The sequence below is a fragment of the Marmota marmota genome, unplaced genomic scaffold (assembly GCF_001458135.2).
Source record: "Marmota marmota marmota unplaced genomic scaffold, marMar, whole genome shotgun sequence".
Classification (NCBI taxonomy): domain Eukaryota; kingdom Metazoa; phylum Chordata; class Mammalia; order Rodentia; family Sciuridae; genus Marmota; species Marmota marmota.
In genome coordinates this window covers 7128999-7153321 of record NW_026000169.1, presented here as the reverse complement: position 1 = coordinate 7153321, position 24323 = coordinate 7128999, and the positions used below count along the sequence as shown (strand labels likewise).

General features: G+C 34.5%; 1 protein-coding gene across 35 annotated transcripts in view; it reads right to left on the bottom strand.

The window, feature by feature from the left end:
• Plekha5 (pleckstrin homology domain containing A5) overlaps nucleotides 1–24323 on the bottom strand; it is a 238821-nt gene that overhangs the window by 106212 nt on the left and 108286 nt on the right. The window contains exon 1 of one of the 35 annotated variants that reach the window (XM_048787243.1): nucleotides 7893–8233. The exons of 32 other annotated variants lie outside the window; for them this stretch is intronic. The gene's annotated coding sequence lies outside the window, so the exon portion shown is untranslated. Of the gene's footprint in view, nucleotides 1–4870; nucleotides 4890–7892; nucleotides 8234–24323 lie in introns of those variants that run through there. 2 more of the 35 variants (XM_048787260.1, XM_048787233.1) reach the window with 2 other exon arrangements.

The window sequence follows — 24323 nt, the reverse complement described above, 5'->3', positions numbered from 1 at the left end:
ATTCTGCAATCTGCATATGGGGTGAAGGTGGGAGTTCATAACCCACTTGAATCAAAGTGTCGAATATGATATGTCAAGAAATTTGTAATGTTTTGAACAACCCACAATAAAAAGTTAAAAAAAAAAAAAAAACTGGGCTAGGATTGTGGCTCAGCGGTAAAGCGCTCGCCTAGCACAGGTGAGACCCGGGTTTGATCCTCAGCACCACATAAAAATAAAGGCATTGTGTTGTGTCCATCTACACCTAAAAAATAAATATTTTAAAAAAAGGCCCATACTGGCTATTCTTAGTACCCTGGTTCTTTCTTGTGGGAGTATTTATTTTTGTAAGTTTTATTTATTTTTTAACTTTTGTTTCATGGATTTCATGATGCATTAATTTTCTGTCAATAAAATAACCCAGATAATTAACTTATAACAAAAAGTTTGGGAGGTTCTAGTCCATTAGCAGTTGGTCCTCATGCGTTGGGCTGGTGAGGCAGCACTTCATGGCAAGAGCACATGGCTGAGTAAACTCCACTTGCCTCATGGCCAGAAAGCAAAAAAGGGAAGAAGAGGCCAAGGTCCCCAAATGGGCACACCTCCAATGATCTACGGACGTCCCATGGGCTCCACCTCTCCCAAGAATGCCAACTGTGGGAACCAAGCTTTTACCACCTAAGCCTCTGGGGAACATTCAAGATCCAAATTTTAAGTTACTACAGTAACAAGTATAAATTTGATTCTGTTATTTATTAGTTGTTATTAGTTGTACTAGAAATTAAACTCAGGACCATGCACATGCTAGATAATTGTTCTACCACTGAGCCACATTCCCATCTCATGGGTTTTTTTTTTTTTTTGAAGCTGAGGGTATTTAACCACTGAGCAACATCTCCCAATAATTATTATTCCTCTTCCTCATTTTAATTTGAGACAGGATACTGCGACATTGCTGAGGGTCTTGTGAAGTTGCCGAGGCTAGCCTTGAACTTGTGATCCTTCTGCCTCAACCCCCTGAGTTGCTGGGGTTACAGGTGTGCACTACCCAACCTGGCGCCACGTTTTCTAAAATTTAATAGATAAATACTGAAACTGCTATCAACATATTACCAATAACAGTTAATATCATTCTTCTGAGTGACATATTAGTCGAAGCAAGCTTAGTCAAAGTAGTGCCTTACGTGTTCAACTGGCAAAATCACTGAAAATGCATCCACTGTGCACAAAAAGAAATTTATAATAGGATACTATGTCCCAAATAAAAGACTTTGGTTGTCTCTTATTAAACTCAGATGAAAACCCACCCATTTATATGGTTTGTTATGAATCATGTATTTCCCTTAAGGGAAAGAGAAAAGGATTTAATTTAGTTTAAGAAAAACAGGAAAGCATGAGGAGGTTTGGCAGCTTCTGCCTGGTAATTCTTCTGGCAACTGTGGTAACAAAGCCAGTATCATGACTTTTGGCTTTTATGAGGTCCAATTCACTGAAAACTCCAACATAACTACAATGTTGTTAAACTAGAGAGGGTCAGAAGAGGTGCAGACACTATGGAAGCTATTGCATGTTGCTAATTTAGGTAGAAAACTATGCAGTAAACAGTCCAGATGTGTGCTTATAACCCTTTTTATCTGTATCCTTCTACTCAAACAAACAAACAAACAAGTTATAGTTTTGGAATATTCTTAATTTGGCTTTGGTTTCCTTATACCAATGGACAATTATATCCTCCTGCTTCTTTTAAAATTGAAGAAATTTTATCAGTAGAAATCATACAGTAACTTGTCAAATTGAGATCTAAGTAACCAAATATAATTAAGGTTAAAAAAACATGGTTGTAACAATAAATTAGTTCTGTGATGGCCCAAAGTAATTTTTTTTTTTTTGGATATTGCTGGGGATCAAACCCAGACCCCTGAATATGCTAGGCAAGTGATCTATGAGCCACATCCTCAGCCTCTAAAGGAATTCAATTAAAGGTAATATTTTAAGAAGAAAAGGAAAACTCTAAAAGCACCCTTTCTTGAGACAAACAATTCTTGAGCCTTGGTTATGTGAAGAAATAACCAGAGTTAGCAATCTGAAAGATTATAATTTTTTTTTCAAAACATGAAAAGTATATATTTCCTTTCCCCACATTTAGTTCTAAATGCCATTTGTCTTTAACTTAGAACTAACTGCTTCCAGACATCCCACTCAAACCTCAATGATTCATTTACTTATCGTGCACAAATTCTCCTTAAGGTCTTAACCCTTTATTTTATATCCTTTCTTCTTGTCTTTTATAAATGAATAATCTCTGATTTCTTGTGTGTGGGGGTTCACTAGGTATGAAAATCTCATTTTGATGCTCACCTCTAGTAACAAATAGTAAAGTCCTTACTGTTACAACAGCTATCACTTGAGCATCTCTACTCAGTGCTACCCACACATTCATATGTCACATACTATTTGATAACCCTCCTCACAGGACCTCTTTGCTGCAGGCATTATTATCTGCATTTTACAAATGAATAAATATGAGGCTCAAGGCATTTATGAGGTTGACATAAGCTATGAGCACGACATGCCAAGTTGCTTCCTTTTCAGATCCCTTTCTCCAGTTTCCCCCTTTCCTCTTACCACAGTTAATGAGAATTTTCTGTTCTTTCCTTCATTTCTGTTCAATGGCAAGAAAATAGAACAAAACTGTACTTTCATTAGCTGTCCTTCTCTTCCTCCACAGACAACAAATGAAGTGTGGTGCACATGCAGCCTCCATAGCTGCTTTTCTTCTCTCCCTGCATCTCACTGCCTCGCTTTACCCTAAGATCATTTCCATCTGAAGCTCTGTAATGATACCTTTTCCATTTCCAATTTAATTTAAAACCCAATGCCTTTTTTTTCTATATTCCTATTCTGAGGCTTTGCAATCATTTTCCACTCTTAGTCAGCTGCTCAGAAAAAAATTATCACCACAACAGATTTAGAAATGTTACCTCACATTCTCCCTATCACAGGTACCAAAGAACAGTACAAATACCAAAAATTGTCTTTGGCTTACATTTTATATAAAAGTAAGGCTCAGCAAGGATGTACTATTAAATAGATAAGAAGATGGTTACAATGAAATAGGTTAGGATACTCGAAGAACTGAAAATCTGGCTTGACCCAAGCAAAGGAGGGGACTTAAACCTCAGTAGAAAAATATGAGCATGTTGTAACAATGTAAGCAAAAAGCTATAAAGCATTATTATTGATTTGGTTCAACAAATAAATAGTTCAAAGCATAAGAGCTCACATACCAACTCATCTATTTTATTTGGTTATTTTCAGGTAATTTCTAAATAATTTTTTGAAAAAGCTTTTTAAAATAAAAACATGTACATTAAAATCTACAATATAAACAGTTTGTAATGGATTTTAAAGAATTTTGGAGATAATGCAAGAATCATTCAATTAACACATGTAGTTAAAAACAAATGCATTTATCCATCCTGAGTGTTACATATTATCACTTGATAAATTAAAAGCAAAATGGCTACAATAATTTAGACAATTCTTTCATCTGTAAGGCATTTAAATGAGTCTGAACTTAAGACGCTCAAATGGGAAGGTTAACTAGTGCTATATGGCTAAAAATGAAATATGATTCTTAAAATGTCCACACCACTTCATGAAAGTAATTTTTTGCAAAGTGTTCAAGAATTAAGTGCTACATTGGTGGCCACTAGAAATTACCCTACGTAATAGAAAGCTAATAATATCTCAAATACTGTTTCAGTGCAGGCTCATATATTCCCAAGATTTTTTTTTAACATTTTATTCATTTCTTAAAGGTTCTTTTTAAAATTGAAAATAAAAGAGTACACATTTTCATGTACATGTGTTATAGAATTCCAACTCCTTTGAAAGTATCCTAACCTATTTCATTGTAACCATCTTCTTATCTATTTAATAGTACATCCTTGCTGAGCCTTACTTTTCTATAAAATGTAAGCCAAAGACCAAATTGGGGGCAGGGTGGTAGTGGTCAATACATGACTAATAACAAAATCTCTATCCTTTTGAAAAGATAAAAAGAGTACATGGTAAGCACCAAGGTATATTTTTTGGGCCTAACAGAAGTCTTACCAAAAATCAGCTGGACTGGAATATGCTAGAGAGCAGAGTTCTTTAAAGAAGGTTTAACTGCATCACTATCTTGTTTAAAAAATGGTTGGCTCTCTACTCCAGTTTTAATGTGAAGTAATGACTTACACACAACTATAATTTAATGAATGAAGAGCACTGAAAATGTGATCTAAAGTTAATATTCGTTGTTTAATGATCCACAGTAGAAAAATATGTATAAACTTATACAACAGAATAAAAAGATGATAGGGTATATTTTAGTAGTTTAAAAGAGTACTTACTATTTGAAAAATTACAGAACAACTTATATATGTTTTTACTAAAGTCTTAAGAATTTTTTTGAAAGGTGCTGTGGCACATGCCTGTTATTCTAGCATAACGATGACAAAATTCAAGGTAAGCAGTAAGACCCCTCTCAAAATAAAAAATAAAATAAAAAGGATTGGGGATGTTGCTCAGTGTTAAAGTTCTCTGGTTGAATCCCCAGGCCCCACCCCCCAAAGATTTTAAAAATAAAATTAATAAGAACCCCACCTAAGAAACAAATTGATAGTAAGAAGTATTGCTCTATTAACTTAAAAGCAATAATGTGGCATTCAAAAATACAAAACCTAGAATATCATCAATTCAGACAACTCTACTACTCCCTAATGAATGCTAATTAGCAAGATTTTATTGTAACATGTATTAAATAGACATTTACTATACTAGTGGGAAGGAAGCAAACAGCAAATTAGAAAAAACTAAGTTTAAGCACCAATTCTTACTATACCACTTTAGATAGTAACCTAATTCTAAACTACACATAAGTTGTGAATAAGTTACTTTGAAGGGATCAGATTACTTTATTGTACATGAAACACTCCTTTTAATAAATCAAACAGATAAGAGTTTAATGTAAAAAAGATAATCATTTAACTATTCTTCATTATACAGTTATTTACTTATTTTCAGATACTATATAAGCTTTATTAAAACAATCACTGCAAGAACAAAAATCAAATGATAATGCTGTAAAACAATATTAAAAAAAAAAAAAACAATAGTAGACTTGCTTTCAAAATGATGCACAGTACAGCAAACACTTTTTTTCTCCCAGTACTAGGGATTGAATCCAGGTCCTTGAGCATGCCAGGCAACTGCTCTACTGAAATACATCCTTAATAATGTTATTATAAATATAAATAAATAACCACGAACAGCGGCATAAACATAAACAAAACACAGAGGTGAGACTGATTAGGGATTGAACTTGCTTAGAAAAAGAAGACCATGGAAAGCATCACATGTGTGATGGCTCTCTGAATGAGCCTGTTGCGTTTAGCAGGAATAGTCAAATATGGATAGAGTTCAGAACCGACTACAAAGATGAGGGTCAGGCATAGACATATGGTTGAAAATCTAGGTCTTAAGTAAGTTTTCTTTTTCATGTGAGTTTTAAAACAATGTATTTATTCCTAGGTTTTCTATCACTTCAATTTCAGAATAATGTATTTTTAAAAATTCTGAAGATTCAAACATAATGTACTTTATATGATCCACATAGAACTTACTTAAGGCTCAATTTAGTTAAGAAATCATCATCTCTGAGCACTGAGAAATTTCGCTCTTACAGATGAGGCAAAAGTAGGGTGGAAATCCAACCTGGCCCACTTCCTACAGCAGGACACTACAATGGCAATATCTGACACTGGAGAAACATTTTCTTCTAACAAGAGTATAAGGCATGGCATGCTATCAGTTAGTTTTGATCATCAGAGTAAAGATGAAATCTCTCCAATACAGAGACCAAAATATTCTCCTCATTCGTTTAACTTGCTTAGTCAACTATTTATTCATGTAGAAATATTTATTTAACATGTAGATGCACAAGGCTTTGTACTGTACACCACTAGGAAACAAAAATGTAGTTTAAGACTCTAAGGGAATTAAAGATCCAACTGAGTTTACCAGGCTAAATTTTTTTTTAAAAGAAGAACAGTGCATTTATACTTTTCAAGCAGGTCATACTACTGGTGGAAGACGTTATTATCCATTAGAAAATAGACAAGTATTCTATTTCCTATCACTTTAGACTCAGGTAAAACTTTTATGTCAATTGAAAGTTATCTCCCTGCTCACCACCTTATTTTTTTCCCCTCATTTTGCCAGCTTTAATTTTCTATTCATTAAAAAAAAAAAAAAAAAGCTGAAGTAGCTTCACCATACTGGAACTTGGTAGCAGCCAATGACCTCTGATGTCATAATGCCTCAAAAAAATCTTTGTCTAAAATGCATAACAAGTATATTTCATCATTACCACAGTAATTTACTGCTTAAGTTTAAAATATACCATACCATGTTAAAATATTTTAAGTGGATTCATGATATTTTTTTCATGATAAATTTATTTAAAAAAAGAATTAAAATATTCATGAATTTTTCACTTACAGTGCTTAAATTTTCTATATTTGGGCAGAATCTTAGCTGGAAGTTGAACATTCTGCATCTTAAAAAAAAAATTGGATTGTGAACTAAGGCTGTCAAGTTATATAAAATGAACTTGAAACCCTACTTCTACATTTCTAACCTTCTAAACATAGTAGTCTGATGTCCTGGGAGCCATAATATGAGGTAGAGATTTATTCCTCAAATTTGATACTTTTGCATATTAGCATAAAAATTAATTTAGAACATTTTCTTTCACATAAAAACATGCAAAGCAAGTCTTACTCTTCAAATGCTTCAGAAAATTGAAGTAAAAAATATGTTTTTAAAGAATTTCTACACTGCCCCTTTTTCAACTAGACTTAAACTTTAAAGTATATGCCTGTTTTTTTAAGGGGAAACTTGAGAAATTCTTCTAAAAGACCTTGAAATCAAAGACTGCTATTGAATGTTCATGAAAACAATTATGCCAGAGATGTCAAAATATAAAAAGAGAAAAACTTTAAAGGCTTTAGTTTATATAACTAGAATGAAATTAAGATAATATCCTTCATTATAAAAAGGAGAAAAAGAAATTATAAGCAAAATAGCTACTCCAAAACCCAGAAACCTTGCATAACAGAACACTAATGCTTTCAAACTAAACATAACACTGCAATTCAAAGAAATGTGAATTTGTAGTTAATAAGAATCAGCATATTTCCCAGCTTCTATAATCAATGGCTGTTTGGCATTATTCTTTAAAATTTCTAAAATTCGTTTAAATGCTGAAATACTGTCTATAATATATAATCTCCTCCCAGGATACTGCTCTTCAATTTTAGGTTAATAAATATTTTCAATCACATCACTGAAACAACCCCCAAATTAAAGAATTCTTAAAGAGATATCATTATTTCAACTGTTAACTAGTTTAGAACATTATTAAATTGTGTATTAAGGAAAGCATTATATAATGAATATCACCGAGCTTCTCTATAGGAATGTGTGAGGAATTATTTATCTAATTTTCTTTGAGATTGAAGGAGGTAAGCTTCTGAGACTTTTAAATAAAAATCTTTAGGCTTTGAAGCTATTTTTGACCAGTACATATTTATGCAGTTTTAAGTTTAGGAGAGACTATAGGAAGGACATTTCTGACTCTCACATCTTAAAATGTTCAAGTCATTTGACAACTTAATGAATACATTTACATTTCCACAATACAGTAAGTTATAGAAATATTTATGGTATGTAAATCCTCTGCCCTAGGCACCATGCCTGAAACAGTGCTACAAAACATTATTTACCACAGGATCATTAACTGAGAAAATAGATTACTGTTCATTTAGGCATTAGCTATTATTAACAAAGTAACAAGAATTACTCACCAGCCTTCATCAAAATCACATTCTTGAAAAAAAACCCTCAACTTCAGACAAAAAAAGACTGGAATAAAAATAAGACTGAAGTCCTTTGTCTTTGAGCTGCTCCCTATGAGCACTGTGGGGAGTATGCACTAAGGAAATGCACTGTGGCTGTCAGGCTGGCCTGCCACTCTGGAAGTCTGACACCAGACTTACGTCACATCTAACATGTCACTGTAGCCACAAATTAAGGCAGTTTCTCCAGGAAGGATCTGTTGTGATTATGCATGCCTTCTAGCCAGAAGAATAAAATATGATTTCAATTTCTTTGAAATTGGCATATAGCATAGGGCAAAACACCAAGATATATTGTTATAAACAGTTTTTGAAGAAAACAAGAATGTAAAAAATAACCTTAGCTCTAAAAATAAGTGGATATTTCCTTTAAAAATGTAAGCACACCAACTAAAATAATTCCTTTAAAAAGTTTTTGTTGCTTTTTCCAAAGTTGATACAAACTTATTTAAAAATTCAACACATAAAAGGTATAAAAAAGACTAAAATTCCCTTTCCACTATCCAGAAATAATGATGGCTGCACAGATCACTTACTATGTCAAATGTTTTACAAACTCATTTGAGCCTAATAACAGGATAAGTTCTACAGTTATCTTTATTTTACTGAAGAAAAAGAGGCACAGAATAGGCACAGAATTATTTGCCCATGATCATAATGCTCATAAAACCTAGGCAGAGTGTCTCTATTACATAGACATTTTAAATTTACTAAATTATACTACCTAGTAGAAGATACAACAACTGTTAATATTTTGATGAACATCCTAATTTTAGACCAGAGTTTGCTTTTTTTTTTTTTCTATTCAGCAATGTGCCATGGAGAGAAATGACATTTCTAATTTTCCTTTTTAATAACTGCCTATCACAGTTATCTAAACCCATGTTCTACTGGGCATTTTATTTTCAATTTCTTGCTATAATAAATAATACTTAACAAAGAAACAAAAAACTTGAAAAAATGCAAATATCTTAGTGCCTTTCTTTGTTTAGCTATGTAGGATAATTATTAGAAATGGGATGGAAAGGTCAAAGCATGTGCATGTTTTCAGCATTTAGAAACAGTCTTTTCCAAAAAGAATCAACAATTTATATTTGCACTTCAGTATCTTAGGTTTTCCCTTTCCCGTATCCTGACTCATATTAAATACTGGTAATTACCCTTTATCTTTGTAAATCTAATAGAAAATACAAGCTATCCACTATTCTAACCGTAAATGGGGTTAAACCTTTTCTTTGCATGCCTATTCATGAAGGAGGCAGTTCAGCTTAATAGTCAAAACCACATACCTCTGAAGTCAGATGATCTGGGTTCAAACTGAGTTCTTTTCCTCAACAGCTCTCAGACCACAGGCAAGTTACCTAGCCTTTCCCTATTTCAATTTTCTTATATGGAAAATAAAGATGATAATTTAATCCTCATGGGATTTTTTTGATGATGAGAAGAATCATGTAAAGCAATTAGAACAGTGCTTACCACATGATTGTTTAATTAAATGTTGAGTCATATTTAATGGCTGACCGTATTTCTTCTATAGTTCATGCTCTTTGCTCAAAATGGTGATTCTTAATAAAGAATGGGGAAACCATTTAAAAAACACTGTAAATATCTTGCTTGCCTGACAATGGTATAAAAAAATTTTTAGATCCCACCCATTCAAGTACTAACCAGGCCTGACCATGCTTAAGCTTCTGAGATCAGATGAGACTGGGTATGTTCATGAAAATTTTTAGGTATCTCAATCTGAGATGTCTTACAACTAAATCTAACACGTAACCTAACTGGTGCTAAAACATTCCTTTCATATGAAACTGCAATAACAAAAATTAAAAATAGCACCTCAAGCTGAGAAACAAAATTGTATCATCATGTAGTTTGAAATATAAAAAAATCAAGCCAACAGTTTGCTATAACCAGAAGGTTTTGCATATGTTTTAGAAAAGTAGCGATTCATGATCATTTCCATTTTTTTTTTTTTAGGTCAAGGTTTTGTTTGTTAATTATATTCAGTCTAAACTTTTTATTTTTAGTTGTAGATGGACCCAATGTCTTTATTCATTTTTTTATGTGGTGCTGAGGATTGAACCCAGTGCCTCAAGCATGCGAGGCAAGTACTCTACCACTGAGCTACACCCATAGCCCTCAAAAACACCAAAAATAAGTCAACAAAACAACTTTTCCTCACAATTCTAAAAGCAAACAATAATGTCCGTTTAAGTGACATAGATCATAATAACTTATAAACAGAGTCCATTAAGGTTATAATAAAGTAGGCTTATTATTCCCACCCCCAGACCAATTAGATCTTCTATTATGTAACAAAGACTTCATCAGTTTCACCATCAGAATAATTACAAGAAAACATTTTTAAAAACTTAAGCCAGCTGCAATCTCAGTGACCTGGGAGGCTGAGGCAGGAGGAGCACCAATTTTGAGGCCAGCCTCAGTAACTTAGCCAGACAGTGTCTGGAAGAGAAAACAACAACAAACTGGGGACGTAGTTCAGTGGTAAAGAACCTCCAAGTTCTATCCCCAGTATTACATTGTGACCCCTCAACACCCACCTTAAGCCAGAAGGTATAGTAGTGTGCACCTGGGTAGTCCCAGGTACTTGAGAAGCTGAGGTGTGAGGAACACTTGAGCTCAGGGGTTCCACCAGCCTGGCCAACATAGTGAGTCCCTATCTCAAAAAACAAAACAAAAGGGCCTGGAGTTATAGCTCAGTGGTGGAGCACTTGCCTAGAATGTGTGAGGCATTGGGTTCGATTCTCAGCACTACATACTATAAACAAATAAAAAATAAAGGTCCATCAACAACTAAACATTTATATATATATATATATATATATATATATATATATATATATAAACAACAAAAAATATCTTTAAAAGCTTACAAAGAAGAAATTTTATATTATTCTAGCATATCTGGTTTAGGTGTGTGTTCACTCTTTACCAACGCAGTAAAAAATGTCTCATTTGAAGATAGATCTTTTTAAATAAAACTGCAGAAGAATATGTTTGCAAAATCACACAGTGGCATGGTAGTTGTGGTAGGTGCCAGGAGAACTACAATAAAATGAAGCAGCAGAAATCTGTTAAAAGACGCTGGAAGATTATGTGGAATACTGAGAAGTAACAAGCAGGGCAAGTATTTGGCTGATTAAGTTACTAGTACCCTGCATGGTTTCTCTTAGGCCTGAAGAACCTGTGAGCCTCTGGCCATTTCACCTATCATTTACAGAACATCTACTACAGGGAAAATATTATAGTGGGGTGAAGGAAGTAAAGAGGGAATAAGATAAGGTCCCTTTTTTCTCCAAGTCACAACAGCCTGAACTGACAGTTTAATAGGACAGAACAAGTTGTAAACAGATCATATAATGAAGAGCCCCAAAGAAGAAACAGCTAAATGCCTAGAAGAATCTGTGAAAGGCTTAACAAAGTGACAGCTAACCTGACTATTGAGGATGAGATTTCAGTCAGAGATCAGAAGTTGGCACATATTTAAGAGGAAATCTAAAGTTTACACCTATAAAAAAGTGCCCAATTACAGAGAAATTATTTACTTCAGCAGAAATATAATAACAATATGATAATTCTTACAAGTGCCTTGTATGATTCTGCCCAGCTTTTTTGGGCTCTGCCCAAACCACATTTGAGTTATACCAAGAAAGGTAAATGGATGGACTTATACTACTTTGTACGTGCTAATAAACTTCTTTAAATCAGTTGGGAATCTTAAATCTCAATCTTGATTCTCTCTTCATTTAAAAACCACAGAAAAATTCCAGCAAGGGCTCCTAGGTATTCTCCACCAGCTTGCACACATTACTCAGACATATTTGTGATAATGACTGAGGAATTAATGACTCAGAATCATGACCAAGGATCCAGTTGTGATATTTTTCCAGTCATTATACTATTCACTTCAGTGTTATGTAAACATTTGACCACATTTTTCTTGAAAATGCTATCCTTGTCCTTAACTTATCTGGCTGTAGCATTTACTCTACAGACAGGTTTATGTCCAAGCAACAATCCAACACCTAATTGTATTCATAATTTGGTACCACTTACTCATCACTAGTATCTAAAGTAAAAATTCTTTTAACAGGTAGGAAACAGATCTATCAGTTTTTCAACAGTGCCTAACAGTGCTGTACACAAAGCATGCAAATATATAATCAATTGATTACTGATTATTTTTTAACTTCCTGGTCATCGGAGGTCCTTTTGGTACAACAAAGTAACAGTAATTTAAATTTAAAATGATTTGAAAATACAGCATCTCTCTCCCTTATATTCTCATATCATTTGTTAAAAGTTAGTAGTCAGTTGAGAAATCAAACATTCACACCTAATGGTAACCACATCATCAACTGAAGCCCTGTAGAGAAATAAGTTCTATGTCATCAAGGAAGGCAATCAACTAAGTATTGGGCCAACAATTTCTTCTAACATTATGTTAGTCATCCTCATTTGGCACTTAAATAACAGTCCAAATATTTTCAATTTACTACCCAAGAAATGTTCAAGGGTTATTTCACCTTATCATGTCAGTATTCCTTTTAGAGGTAAATTTCACATCACAGCAAACTTCTGGAAAAAGTTAATTGGAAGAGTTGATTTAAGAATCAAATTAATCCATAAACGCCTGCTTAAGAAGAGACCAATTACAATGAAAAAGTCCTTCATAATATTAGAATCTTTCTCTCTGGGGAGTGATAGCTACTAAAACATACTTGCTTACTAATGGAATTCAGAATATTTTAATTTGCAAATACCTAGATTTCAGGTCATAAATGAACAAGTTCACCTTCCAAGGTCAGCTTAATAAGACACTTAGATTTTTTTTTAATCCCCTTTATTTCTTTTTCCAATCCTTTCTACTTTTTTGTGTGACATTAGTTGCAAGTAATCCTTCTGAACAATCTCTTCCTTCTGAAGTTTATCAAAACTTATGTATCTCACCAATTTATATTACTCAGTTCCTGTTCAAATGTTAACTTTTCAGAGATCTTATGCAATCTCCCTCACTCAGGTAGTTCTAACACTATGTACTAGGAACAATCAGCATTACCAATGTAATTTAGAGTCAGTCATACTTTCAATCTCAAAGAATCTGTGAGTACAGGATGTATATAAGCTATTTTGCTTAATATATATCCTATTTTACTTAAAATATATCTTCATGGAGACTGGACTAACTCTAATTTCATTTATACAACTAAATGCAAACCAAAGTTAGAGATCTAATAAAAAAGATGAACAAAAAAAGTAAGCATTAAAATTTATCATCATCTACTCTTTTCTTGGTCTTTGTTATCATGTGAAATCTCAAGCTATAGGAGAAATATGTGACTCTATTTATATCCCCTTTGGCATATTTGAACATTATAACTATCTTTGGGAGCTTGAAAACAATTTTACTTGACGGGAAAAAAAGGGATTTTGAGAGGTAGATCTTTAAAACAATTTTACTTGATGGGAAAAAAAGGGATTTTGAGTGGTAGATCTTTAACTATCTTTTCAGTTAAATTATCACAGTTCAAAGTAACTTCCAAAGAGTATACATGCAACACATATAGTATGAAAACTTAATATTCATGTGCATATACATTTTAAACGATAGTTTGACTTATATTCTAACTCTATATAAACTAATTTCACTTTAAAAGAAAACATAAAATCTCCTGATTTCTACAGAGCCTTATTTATCAACAACACATCTATTATTCAAGTACAAACAGTCAATTCTTCACTTGTGCTATCTGCCTAGAAGATATGTGGTCTGTTTTTGATGCAGGAAAAGAAACATATGATAGTACTATCAGTTTCATTATCATCAACAAGTAGGCCTCAGAAAAAAACCTGTAATGGTTGCTTTGTGAGTTAGTTTAATTTACTTAAGAAACTCTAGCTTATTACTCTTTTGCAAGGAAGCAAGAATATCCATGTTTTCGAAAATTTTACTACCACATAGGACAGAATACATTATAGACTCATGATTGAAACATAGCCTTGGGGCCTATGCAGCCGTTTTATTTTTACAACTGATTCAGTGAAAGGTCCTGAGAAAGTAACTGACTTCCTAAACTGTCCTTTACTCATCATAATATGGCAGAGCAGACCATCAGATGGTTTTGTGTCAACATTACCAACCAAAACCATGTTTTGTTGGGCAATGCATGTTCTCTCTTAAAACTTAACAACAACAACAAAAAGAACAAAACCATATATTTTTTGGGGAGGGGGCACCATGCAATGGTTTATAAAACAGATACAACTTTAATTTGCTATACTTCTGCATACACATTTTTGGCACTGAAATTTCTTTGCCCCCTTTCATACCTCCTTTGTACCAATTCTTTAGCCAACAAGTTTTTTTCTATTATTTTAAATGAAAACACTTATTTTTATTTTAGAAATTGATTAGAAAGGCTACACAAACCCTTTTGGGTAGTGCAGGCCTATAATCCCAACTTCTTGGGAGGCTGAGATAGGAGAATGGTAAATTCCAGGCCAGTCCTGCCTTGGCTGGGATTACAGGGATTACTGGGATTAGAGGCTTGCTTGGTGTATGGCTCAGTATGTAGAACTTTTCAAACTGCTTCTTTTACTTAACAATATACATTTAAGATTCATTTATGCAGTTTGTATCTTGATGGTCTTTTTTTAAAGAATAGAAAAATAGTATGGATATACCAGTCTCCTGAAAGGATATCTCAGCTACTTACAGTTTGGGTCATTATGAATATGGCTTCTATAAACATGCATGTGCAGGTTTATGTGTGAGTATGTTTTCAACTCAGTAGACGCTCAGTAGTATGATAATAATCCCAAGGTTAAGACTATGTTTTGCTTTGTAAGAAACTGCCAAACTGACCTCCATTTTTTTATTCTCACCAACAATCAATGGGAGCTCTTGTTGCTCTACAACTTACTTTGCCAATTATTGGTACTGTTAGTTTTGGGGTTGTAGCCACCCTAATAGGTGTGTAGTGGTATCTCACTCTTATTTTACATGCAATTTCCAAGTGACAAAGTTGTTGAGTATCATTTCATACCCTTATTTTAATTGAGTGGTCTTCTTGCTATTGAGTATAGATTTTTTAAATGAAAGAATTAAGCTTGTTGTCCAGATTCACACAGTTTGCTAGAGAATAGGGCTTTTTTGGTGGTGCTAAGGATTGTTTGCATGTCAATTTGTCTAGGTTCATTAGCACTGCATCTGGGAACCAATACCTTCTTAAGTCTTCAGCTTTCTTTCTTTTTAAAAGCAGCTCCAAAAATTGAATTCACCCAGCTGGGTAGTTAAAAGGTTATAGTAAAAGGTAAGAGCAGCAGGTAGCAGCAGTAGATCTGGATATAGTGATCCTTAGACAATAGCCATCCAGGTAGTGAATTTCTTAGTCAGTCTAGGCTCTGCCCTTACAAAAAAATTAACCACCAGAAGAACCACATTAGTTTAGGAAACCTTTAAGCATTACCTTTATATTAAGATGTGACCAATGTTCTTCTCTTAGCTTTTTATTTTTTTCCCAAAGGCAGCTGTAATGAAAAACCATAGGAAGTCTACTTGTTTTCTGCAAAAGTTTTGTAAATTGTTTATTATGCCACACAGTGGTATAATAAATAAAAACCCACATGAAAATTTCTATTCAAGGATAAATGATCTCCATGTTTCCTCTTTCCGACAGTATAACAACTTATATTTCCCTTTTATATTGGGAAGCAGAGCTAAAACTAAATTTCAATTACAGCAATGCTGATGATTTTCTTGTTTAGCAAGTTTACATTTAATTTCTTGAGTTGTGAACATCTCTATATTTTATTATATATTTCGTTAAGTTTTCTGGAAAGAAAACCAATATAAGCAAATGTAATTTGTACCCATTTCAATATATAAAATTTTCTAGTATATCATTTATAAATTTAGGTTTTATTGTTAAATTATAATTTTACCTTTTAATGTACAAATTTAGTCAGAAAACCAAAATCTAGCACTTCTTGGAGCTATTAATAGCATACTAATCATGTAAGCAGTTATTGAGAGCCTATTACATCCTTATATTGATTAGAACAGATTTCTTCAAACCAGATGAATAATTTGAGATTTCTTAATAACTGATAAAGGGCTCAAAGAGTAGGAATGGGGCATTTAAATTGCTTATTTTACGACACATTCTCAGAAGAGTATGAATATATTGTTTCAAATACCAAAAAACCCCCACAAACTTTTAAATTAAAAAAAAAAGTAAACTGAAGTGGGAAGTGGTAAGGGTGTTATTATCTAAACTATTTATATGCAACCTAGACATACATATTCACACAGTATGCCAAAATCTTAGCTGTTAACATGTCAGAGGCCACATTTTCTTGGCCATTCATGCATGCTAGAGAGCACTAAACACTCAAATAGTTATTCAGTGTATGGAATCTGTTATAGCTTCTGTGCTACTTATAACTCAAAACACATTTTTATATTTCACAGTAAAACATCTTTTGGCTAATTTAAAGAAGGTTATATTAATAGGGAAAGTCCAAGTATTGCAACAGAAAAAAAAAGTTTTTAATAAGCAAAAAAATTTTAGGAAAAAAAAAAGGCAAAGAAATGTGTTTGCTTTCAAATGAAAGCATTTACCCATGCAGATTGATTCGATTAATAATTCCCTTCCTCCTTTAGGTGGACTTTTAACACCATCTGGCATGCAACCCTTTCATTCTCTCTTAACAGTTTTGTCACTCCCCTTAAGCCACCTACCTAATATCACTACCATTCCCCAAGTAAATAGTTGTTGCCCTATGGCTCAAATCTTAATTAACTATGCCCATTCTTTTATTTTTCCCCTTTCAGTCTTCAGAAGATAAGGTCCCCACTATATTATTGATCTCTTTTTTTTCCCACTTTCCCTAGGACCTTATTCTAACAAATTGATTCTTTTCTTTCTTTTTTTTTTTTTTTAATTTTTTATTGTGGGTTGTTCAAAACGTTACAAATTTCTTGGCATATCATATTTGACACTTTGATTCAAGTGGGTTATGAACTCCCACCTTCACCCCATACACAGATTGCAGAATCACATCAGTTACACATCCATTGATTTACAAATTGCCATCCTAGTGTCTGTTGTGCTCTGCTGCCTTTCCCATCCTCCACCCTCCCCCCTCCCCACCTCTCCCCTCCCCTCCCCTCCTCTCTCTCTACCTCCTCCACTGTATAACCCTGAGGGTCTCCTTCCATTACCATGCAATTTCCCTTCTCTCTCCCTTTCCCTCCCACCTCTCATCCCTGTTAAATGTTAATCTTCTTCTCCTGCTCTTCGTCCCTACTCTGTTCTTAGTTACTCTCCTTATATCAAAGAAGACATTTGGCATTTGTTTTTTAGGGATTGGCTAGCTTCACTTAGCATAATCTGCTCTAATGCCATCCATTTCCCTGTAAATTCTATGATTTTGTCATTTTTTAATGCAGAGTAATACTCCATTGTGTATAAATGCCACATTTTTTTTATCCATTCGTCTATTGAAGGGCATCTGGGTTGGTTCCACAGTCTTGCTATTGTGAACTGTGATTCTTTTCTTTCTTCCATCTTCAACTTGTTCTTTCCACTGGCTCCTACTTAACAGCTGAAAAACACGTTTTAATCATTTGTATTCTTTGATACATGTTGTCTCTGCATATCTCTTTTTCTTTGGCCCCCAAACAAGTCCAAAACTAGTTGTTTGCACTTTTTCCCTCCTTTCTTGCTTGCTGAGTGAAGATCACTTAAGTCTTCCTAAAAAAAGTCAAAGGATACTTTTAATCCTCATCTCACAGGACTGAGATGTAGTATTTAAAATTAACATTCCTCTCTTCTGATTTTCCTAATCTCAGCCCTCTGATTCTCTCATGCTAACCATTTCTGCTAGGTCTCCTCCTCTGCCTGTGAGCTATACATTAGTTTCCCTAAAGGTTCTGGTTCATACAAGGTCTTGCAAAGTTGTCCAGGCTGTCCCTGGACTTGAGATCCTTCTGATTCAGCCTCCCGCGTAGCTGAGATTTACATTTGTGCCACTGTACTACATACTCCATCCTTCAGTGATTTAATTCATTCCTTATTAAGTAACTCCTGCTATCATTCAATAACAGTACTGATGTTTTAATTAAACTCATATATTCTAATCTGTTGCCCTGATTTTTCTTTTTCTACATGGCCATATATTCCATTTTTTGCTTTTCTCTATAAAAGAAATATCCTAGTAATATTTCAAACTAAAATATTTCTAGATAAACCTGTTTCTTGCTTGAATTTCTAATTTTCAATAAATTAAAATGCTGGAGAGTAGTTCTTCCTCTAAAATTTGTAGTTCCCCACCCTAGTTTAACAAATTGTAAGAGTCTGCCTCCTTAACTTTTTTTGCTTCTACCTTCTCTCCATTTTTGCTACCATAATTTAAAATCCTTTTCCCACTTTCAATTGTACCATTTCAAACATGAAAGAATCCATTCTCAATCTCTCCCCCCATTAATTTATCCTCTATGCTGATGCACATTTATTTTTCCAATACACAAAATTTTCCTGTTCTGTTCTCCTACTTAAAAATGACCCACCAAGGGCTGGGGATATAGGCTTACTTGGTAGAGTACTTGCGTAGCATGCACAAGGCCCTAGGTTCAATCCTCAGCACCACATCCACACAACACACAAAAGACCCACCAAAGCCTACAGGATTGTGTATGTTCCTTGGTATGGCACACAATGTGATCTGCCTTTTTTGTCTGCCCTTTCTCCCTGCTTCCAGGCACCTAACTCCCAAGTGTCTAGCAGCACTAACATACTTCTTCCCTAAAGACCTAAAAGCTTTGGGTCTTGCTATTCACTCCGCCTAGAGTGCCACCCATCCATGCTTTTTTTTTGCTTAGAAATTCGTATTCACTTTTCGAGACCCAATACAGACATCATCAGCTCTGGGTAGCCATCCACACTTTCAGATCCTTGGGCAGAAGAAGTTGCTATTCGTCTATTCCACTTTACGTAGTGCACATATGTCTCTCTCAATGTACTCAGTGCCTGCTGCAGAGAAATCAGTCACCATCTTTGGAGATTGTATTAGCTTCCCATTACTATAATAAATATCTGAGATGATAAACTTAAAAAATGAAAGTTTTATGTAGCTCACAGTTTGGAAGGTTTCAGTCCATGATTGCTGGGGCAGGGGGGTGCCCTTTGCTTCCAGCCTCTGGTGAAGGTGTTGTATGGCAATGGCAGAGAGCACATGACAAAGCAGAATTGCTCATCTCATGAGCCAGGAACTAAAAGGGAAGGCATAAAGACTGGGGTCCCACAATCCCCTTTTGAGAGCATGCTTCTAATGCCCTAAGAATATCCGACAGGGACACGGGTCCTAAAGGTTCATAGTACCTCAATGTATGGAAATTATATATTTTGCACAATCCTAATTATGAAAGTTACCAAGGTTATGGTAATTTTTTAAGCAAGAGTAGTTACAGGAAACTAATACAACTCTGTTAAATAAAATTTATAGAAGGCCATGGGTTTGGACTGAGTTCTTGTATCAGGCCAACAGAACAAATAAAAATGAGTTTTTCATGCTTAAGTTCCAACCTACCTTGTTTCTCTGCCCTTCCAAGAAATCAGCAATTGGGTGAATGGTCAAATCCCTAAAAAGGTCAGTTTTAACTAGCATGATAAAGAAGTCCCATCTGCTTTAACTTTGAAACGACCTAACTGTGCTTTTTTTTTCCCTGTTTCTGCTTCCTTCATCCCTTTCTGTCTAAAAAGACAACTCTTCACTCATGGGAAAACTCATTTTATTTTAAAGAATGAGGTGCTGCTCCTTTTTACAAATAAAAGCCAATCATGATCTGTAAGCTAATTTTGTCTTTGACGTTACCCATTGATTTAAAATAATGGAAACTTACTCTTACAGATCTGGAGGCCAGAAATCAGTTTCACTGTGTAGAAATCAAGGTGTTAGAAGTAATCCCAAAAACTTTACAGGAGAATCAGTTCCTTGCCTATTCCAGCTTCTGGTGGCCCCATTATCACTGTATCTCTGCCCCTGGAGTTACACTGTTTTCTCTAAAATGAGTCTGAAATCTCTGCCTACCTCCCTCACCCTACAAGGACATCTGTGACTACTACACTTGCTGTGGCCACCCCTTACTTCCAACCCAAGATTCAGGAAAACCTCATCTCAAGGTCCTTAATTGAAGTGCATCTAGAAAGGGTTTGTCAGATAAACCTTCACAGGTCTAGGAATTAGGATATTCAATTCACACCCTGGGAAATATAATGCAGGTTGGGGGGTAAGGGGTGTGGTGTATGTCTTATATAAGAATAAAAATATGTCAAGGGGAAACTCTGATATATATGTGTGTGTATATGTGTGTGTGTGTGTGTATGTGTATGTGTGTGTGTGTGTGTATGTATGTATATATATATATATATATATATACACACACACACATATCCCCACAATCTGTTTTAGGCATAAAAACTGTCCCTATAGCATTTTTCTACAATCCCCAACCTGACATTATACTTGGGTATTGTAAAAACTCACCAATTATTACCTTATCAAGATTGTACTGCTTCTTTACTATTAAGAACAGTTTTATTTAGAAGAAAAGACTGTCTAATTCAAATTTGATATAACAAAACCATAGTAAGAAACTAAACAACCCATTATTTCTTTCCCGTGTACTTAAAAATATGTAAATCTAACATTAAAGGTAGAATTAGATATTTATTATTAAATTTTAACTTTTTAATCCGACCTTATTTTTTATCTTTACTTTTTATTACTCAGGTTTATGACACCTGAGTAAATACAGGTTATATGAAACTGAAAATGTTTAGAGTGAACTGAACCAACATATGTGGTGTATTATTCTGTATTCCATTGCTGTAACAAAATACCCAAGCTTGGGAAAGGTAAAGAGAAAAGAGATTTATTCTGCTTGGAGTTTTCAAATGTTTACAGTCCAAGATCAAGCATCCCATGTGTTTGGCTTCTAAGGATGGCATCATAGTAGTGGAAGCATGTGCAGAAGAGATTACAGTAATCCAGAGAGACTCAGGGGATAGATTTTTTTTTTTTTAAACAAAAACTCATTTTTGCATGAACTAACCAGAGTCCCACAAGAACCACATTACTCCCTTCTGAGTGTGGAGAACCCCCTGCAAATGACTTAACCACTATCTACTGGTCTTACCTCTTAAATGTTCCACCACCTCAGCACCCACCACACTGGGACCAAATGTCCAGCACATGAAACTTCAAACATTTAAACCCTTAGATAGGTTTAAATAAGTATGTGATTTATTAAAAAGAATCTTATGTGACAATTGCTAGCAAGAATCTAAATGTTTGGGTCTAGGATTCGTATGAAGAAATATAAAAATGAACTCAACAAACCAAAGTCCCAAATATCATTTGTCCCTAAGAATAATAAATGCAAAAGAATATTTGATAAAAAGTTTCTGATTAAAAACCACATAAAAATGAACCACTAAGCCAGGAGCTACAATCAATATAAGTTGAAACCTTAATATGGTGTTAGGTAAATCTAGAGTATCACCAAACAAAACCTTGAGGAGATACTACCATAGGATGCCAAGCCCAGTGGCCCTGATCCACCCCAGCAGGCCTGGTCCACCCCTCCATCCCAGGGACAGACACCCGCCACAGCCTAGCCTCTGGCGCATGACCCCACCTTTTGACCAGCAGACTATCATGGGAGGTCAAGCCCAGTGGCCCAGATCCACCCACACCAACTTGCACAGAACCCAGGTCCAGGATGCAGTAGCATTCATTGAGGGACACCAGCAGGGTCCGGAAGCCCAACATCATGGTGAGGTACAGACAATCTGCACAGGTATTACAAGAATATAGGGAAGAAACTGTAACATCTCAGATCCACACTGAAACAAAAGAAGACACGTAAGACACTATGAAAAAACTAGGGAGGAAAGTGCCCCAAACAAACCAGGACACTATAATAACAGAACCCATGGACAGTGAAGTTGATGGAATGTCAGAGAAGGAGTCCAGAAGGTTCGTAAGTAAAATGATCTGTGAATTAATGAATGGCCTGCCTAAATCAGCAAATACAGGCAAAAATTGATCACTCCAACAATGAGATAAGAGAGCAAATACAGGTAGCAAAACATTACTTCAAGAGAGAGATAGAGACTCTGAAACAAACAAACAAACAAACAACAACAACAAAACAGAAATCCTTGAAATGAAGGATACAATAAATCAAATAAAAAACTCAACTAGATCACTTGGAAGAAAAAACATCAGATAATGAAGACAAAGTATGCAATCTGGAAAATAAAGTTGATTACATGGTGAAGATAGTAAGAAACCATGAATGGAACATCCAAGAATTATGGGACAGCATGAAAAGACCAAACCTAAGAATTATTGGGATAGAGGAAGACACAGAGTTTCAAACCAAAGAAATGCACAATCTCTTCAATGAGATAATAAAAAAAATTTTCCCAAGCATGAAAAACGAATTGGAAAGCCAAATACAAGAGGTTTACAGGATACCAAATGTAGAAAATTACAACAGATCTACACCAAGGCACATTATAATGAAAATGTCTAGCATACAGAATAAGGATAGAATCTTAAAAGCCCCAAGAGAGAAATCAGATCACATAATAGAGGGAGACCAATTTCTAACTCAGCAGATTTTTCAACCCAGACCCTCAAAGCAAGATCTGAAAGAAAATGGATGCCAACCAAGAATCTTATATCTAGCAAAATTAACCTTTAGATTTGATGAGGAAATAACAACCTTCCATGACAAACAAAAGTTAAAAGAATTTATAACTAGAAAGCCTGCACTACAGAACATCCTCAGGAAAATATCGAAAGAAGACGAAATGAAAAACAATGATGAAAATCAGCAGAGGGAGGGATTACACTAAAGAAAACATCTAATCAGAGGAGAAACCAAGGCATATTAAATACCAAAAATAAACAAAAATGGCTGCAAATACAAATCATGTCTCAATAATAACTCTGAATATTAATGGCCTAAGCTCACCAAACAAAAGACAGACTAGAAGATTGGATCCAAAATAAAAGACCCAACAATATGCTGCCTCCAAAACACTCATCTCATACGAAAAGACATCCACAGACTGAAGGTGAAGGGTTGGGAAAAATACCACATGCATGGACTGCGGAAGCAAGCAGGGATTTCCAACCTCATATCAAATAGACTTCAAACTAAAGTCAATAAAAAAGGATAAACATACTGCTTAAGGGAATTATACACCAACAAGGCTTAACAATTATAAATATATATGCCCCAAACAATGGAGCATCTGTATTCATCAAACAAACTCCTCTGAAGTTCAAGAGTCAAATGACCTCAACACAATAATTTTGGGTGATGTTAACACACCACTTTCCTCACTAAATAGAACTTCCAAACAAAAGCTGAACAAAAACACTAGAGAACTCAATAACACAATCAATAACTTAGACTTAACTGACATATATAGAGCATTTCATCCTTCAATGAGAGAATACCCTTTCTTCACAGCAGCACATGGCTGCTTTCAACATAGGGAAATCAATAAATGTAATTCATCACATCAATAGACTTAAAGATAAGAATCATATGATCATCTCAATAGATGCAAAAGGAGCATTTGACAAAATACAGCACCCCTTTATGTTCAAAACATTAGAAAAATTAGGGATAACAGAATAATATCTCAACATCATAAAGGGTATCTATGATAAGCCTCAGGCCAACATCATTCTAAATGGAGAAAAATTGAAGGTATTCCTTCTAAAAATTGGAACAAGACACGGATGCCCTCTTTCACCACTTGTATTTAACGTAGTTCTTGAAACACTGGCCAGAGCAATTAGACAGATGAAAGAAATTAAAGGGATACACACAGGAAAAGAAGAACTCAAATTGGCACTATTTGCTGATGATATGATTCTACACCAAGAAGACCCTAAAAGTTCCACCAGAAAACTTTTAGAATTAGTAAATGAATTCAGCCAAGTAGCAGGATATAAAATCAACACCCATAAATCAAAGGCATTTCTGTATATCAGCAACAAATCCTCAGAAAGGGAAACGAGGAAAACTACCCCATTTACAATAGCCTCAAAAAAAAAAAAAAAAAAACCAAACAAACAAACAAACAAAAAAACTTGGGAATCAACTTAACGAAAGAGGTGAAAGGTCTATATCATGAAAATTACAGAACCCTAAAGAAGAAGTCAAAGAAGACACTAGAAGATGGAAAGATCTACCTTGCTCTTGGATAGGCAGAATTAATATTATCAAAATAACCATACTTCCAAAAGCACTATACAGATTTAATG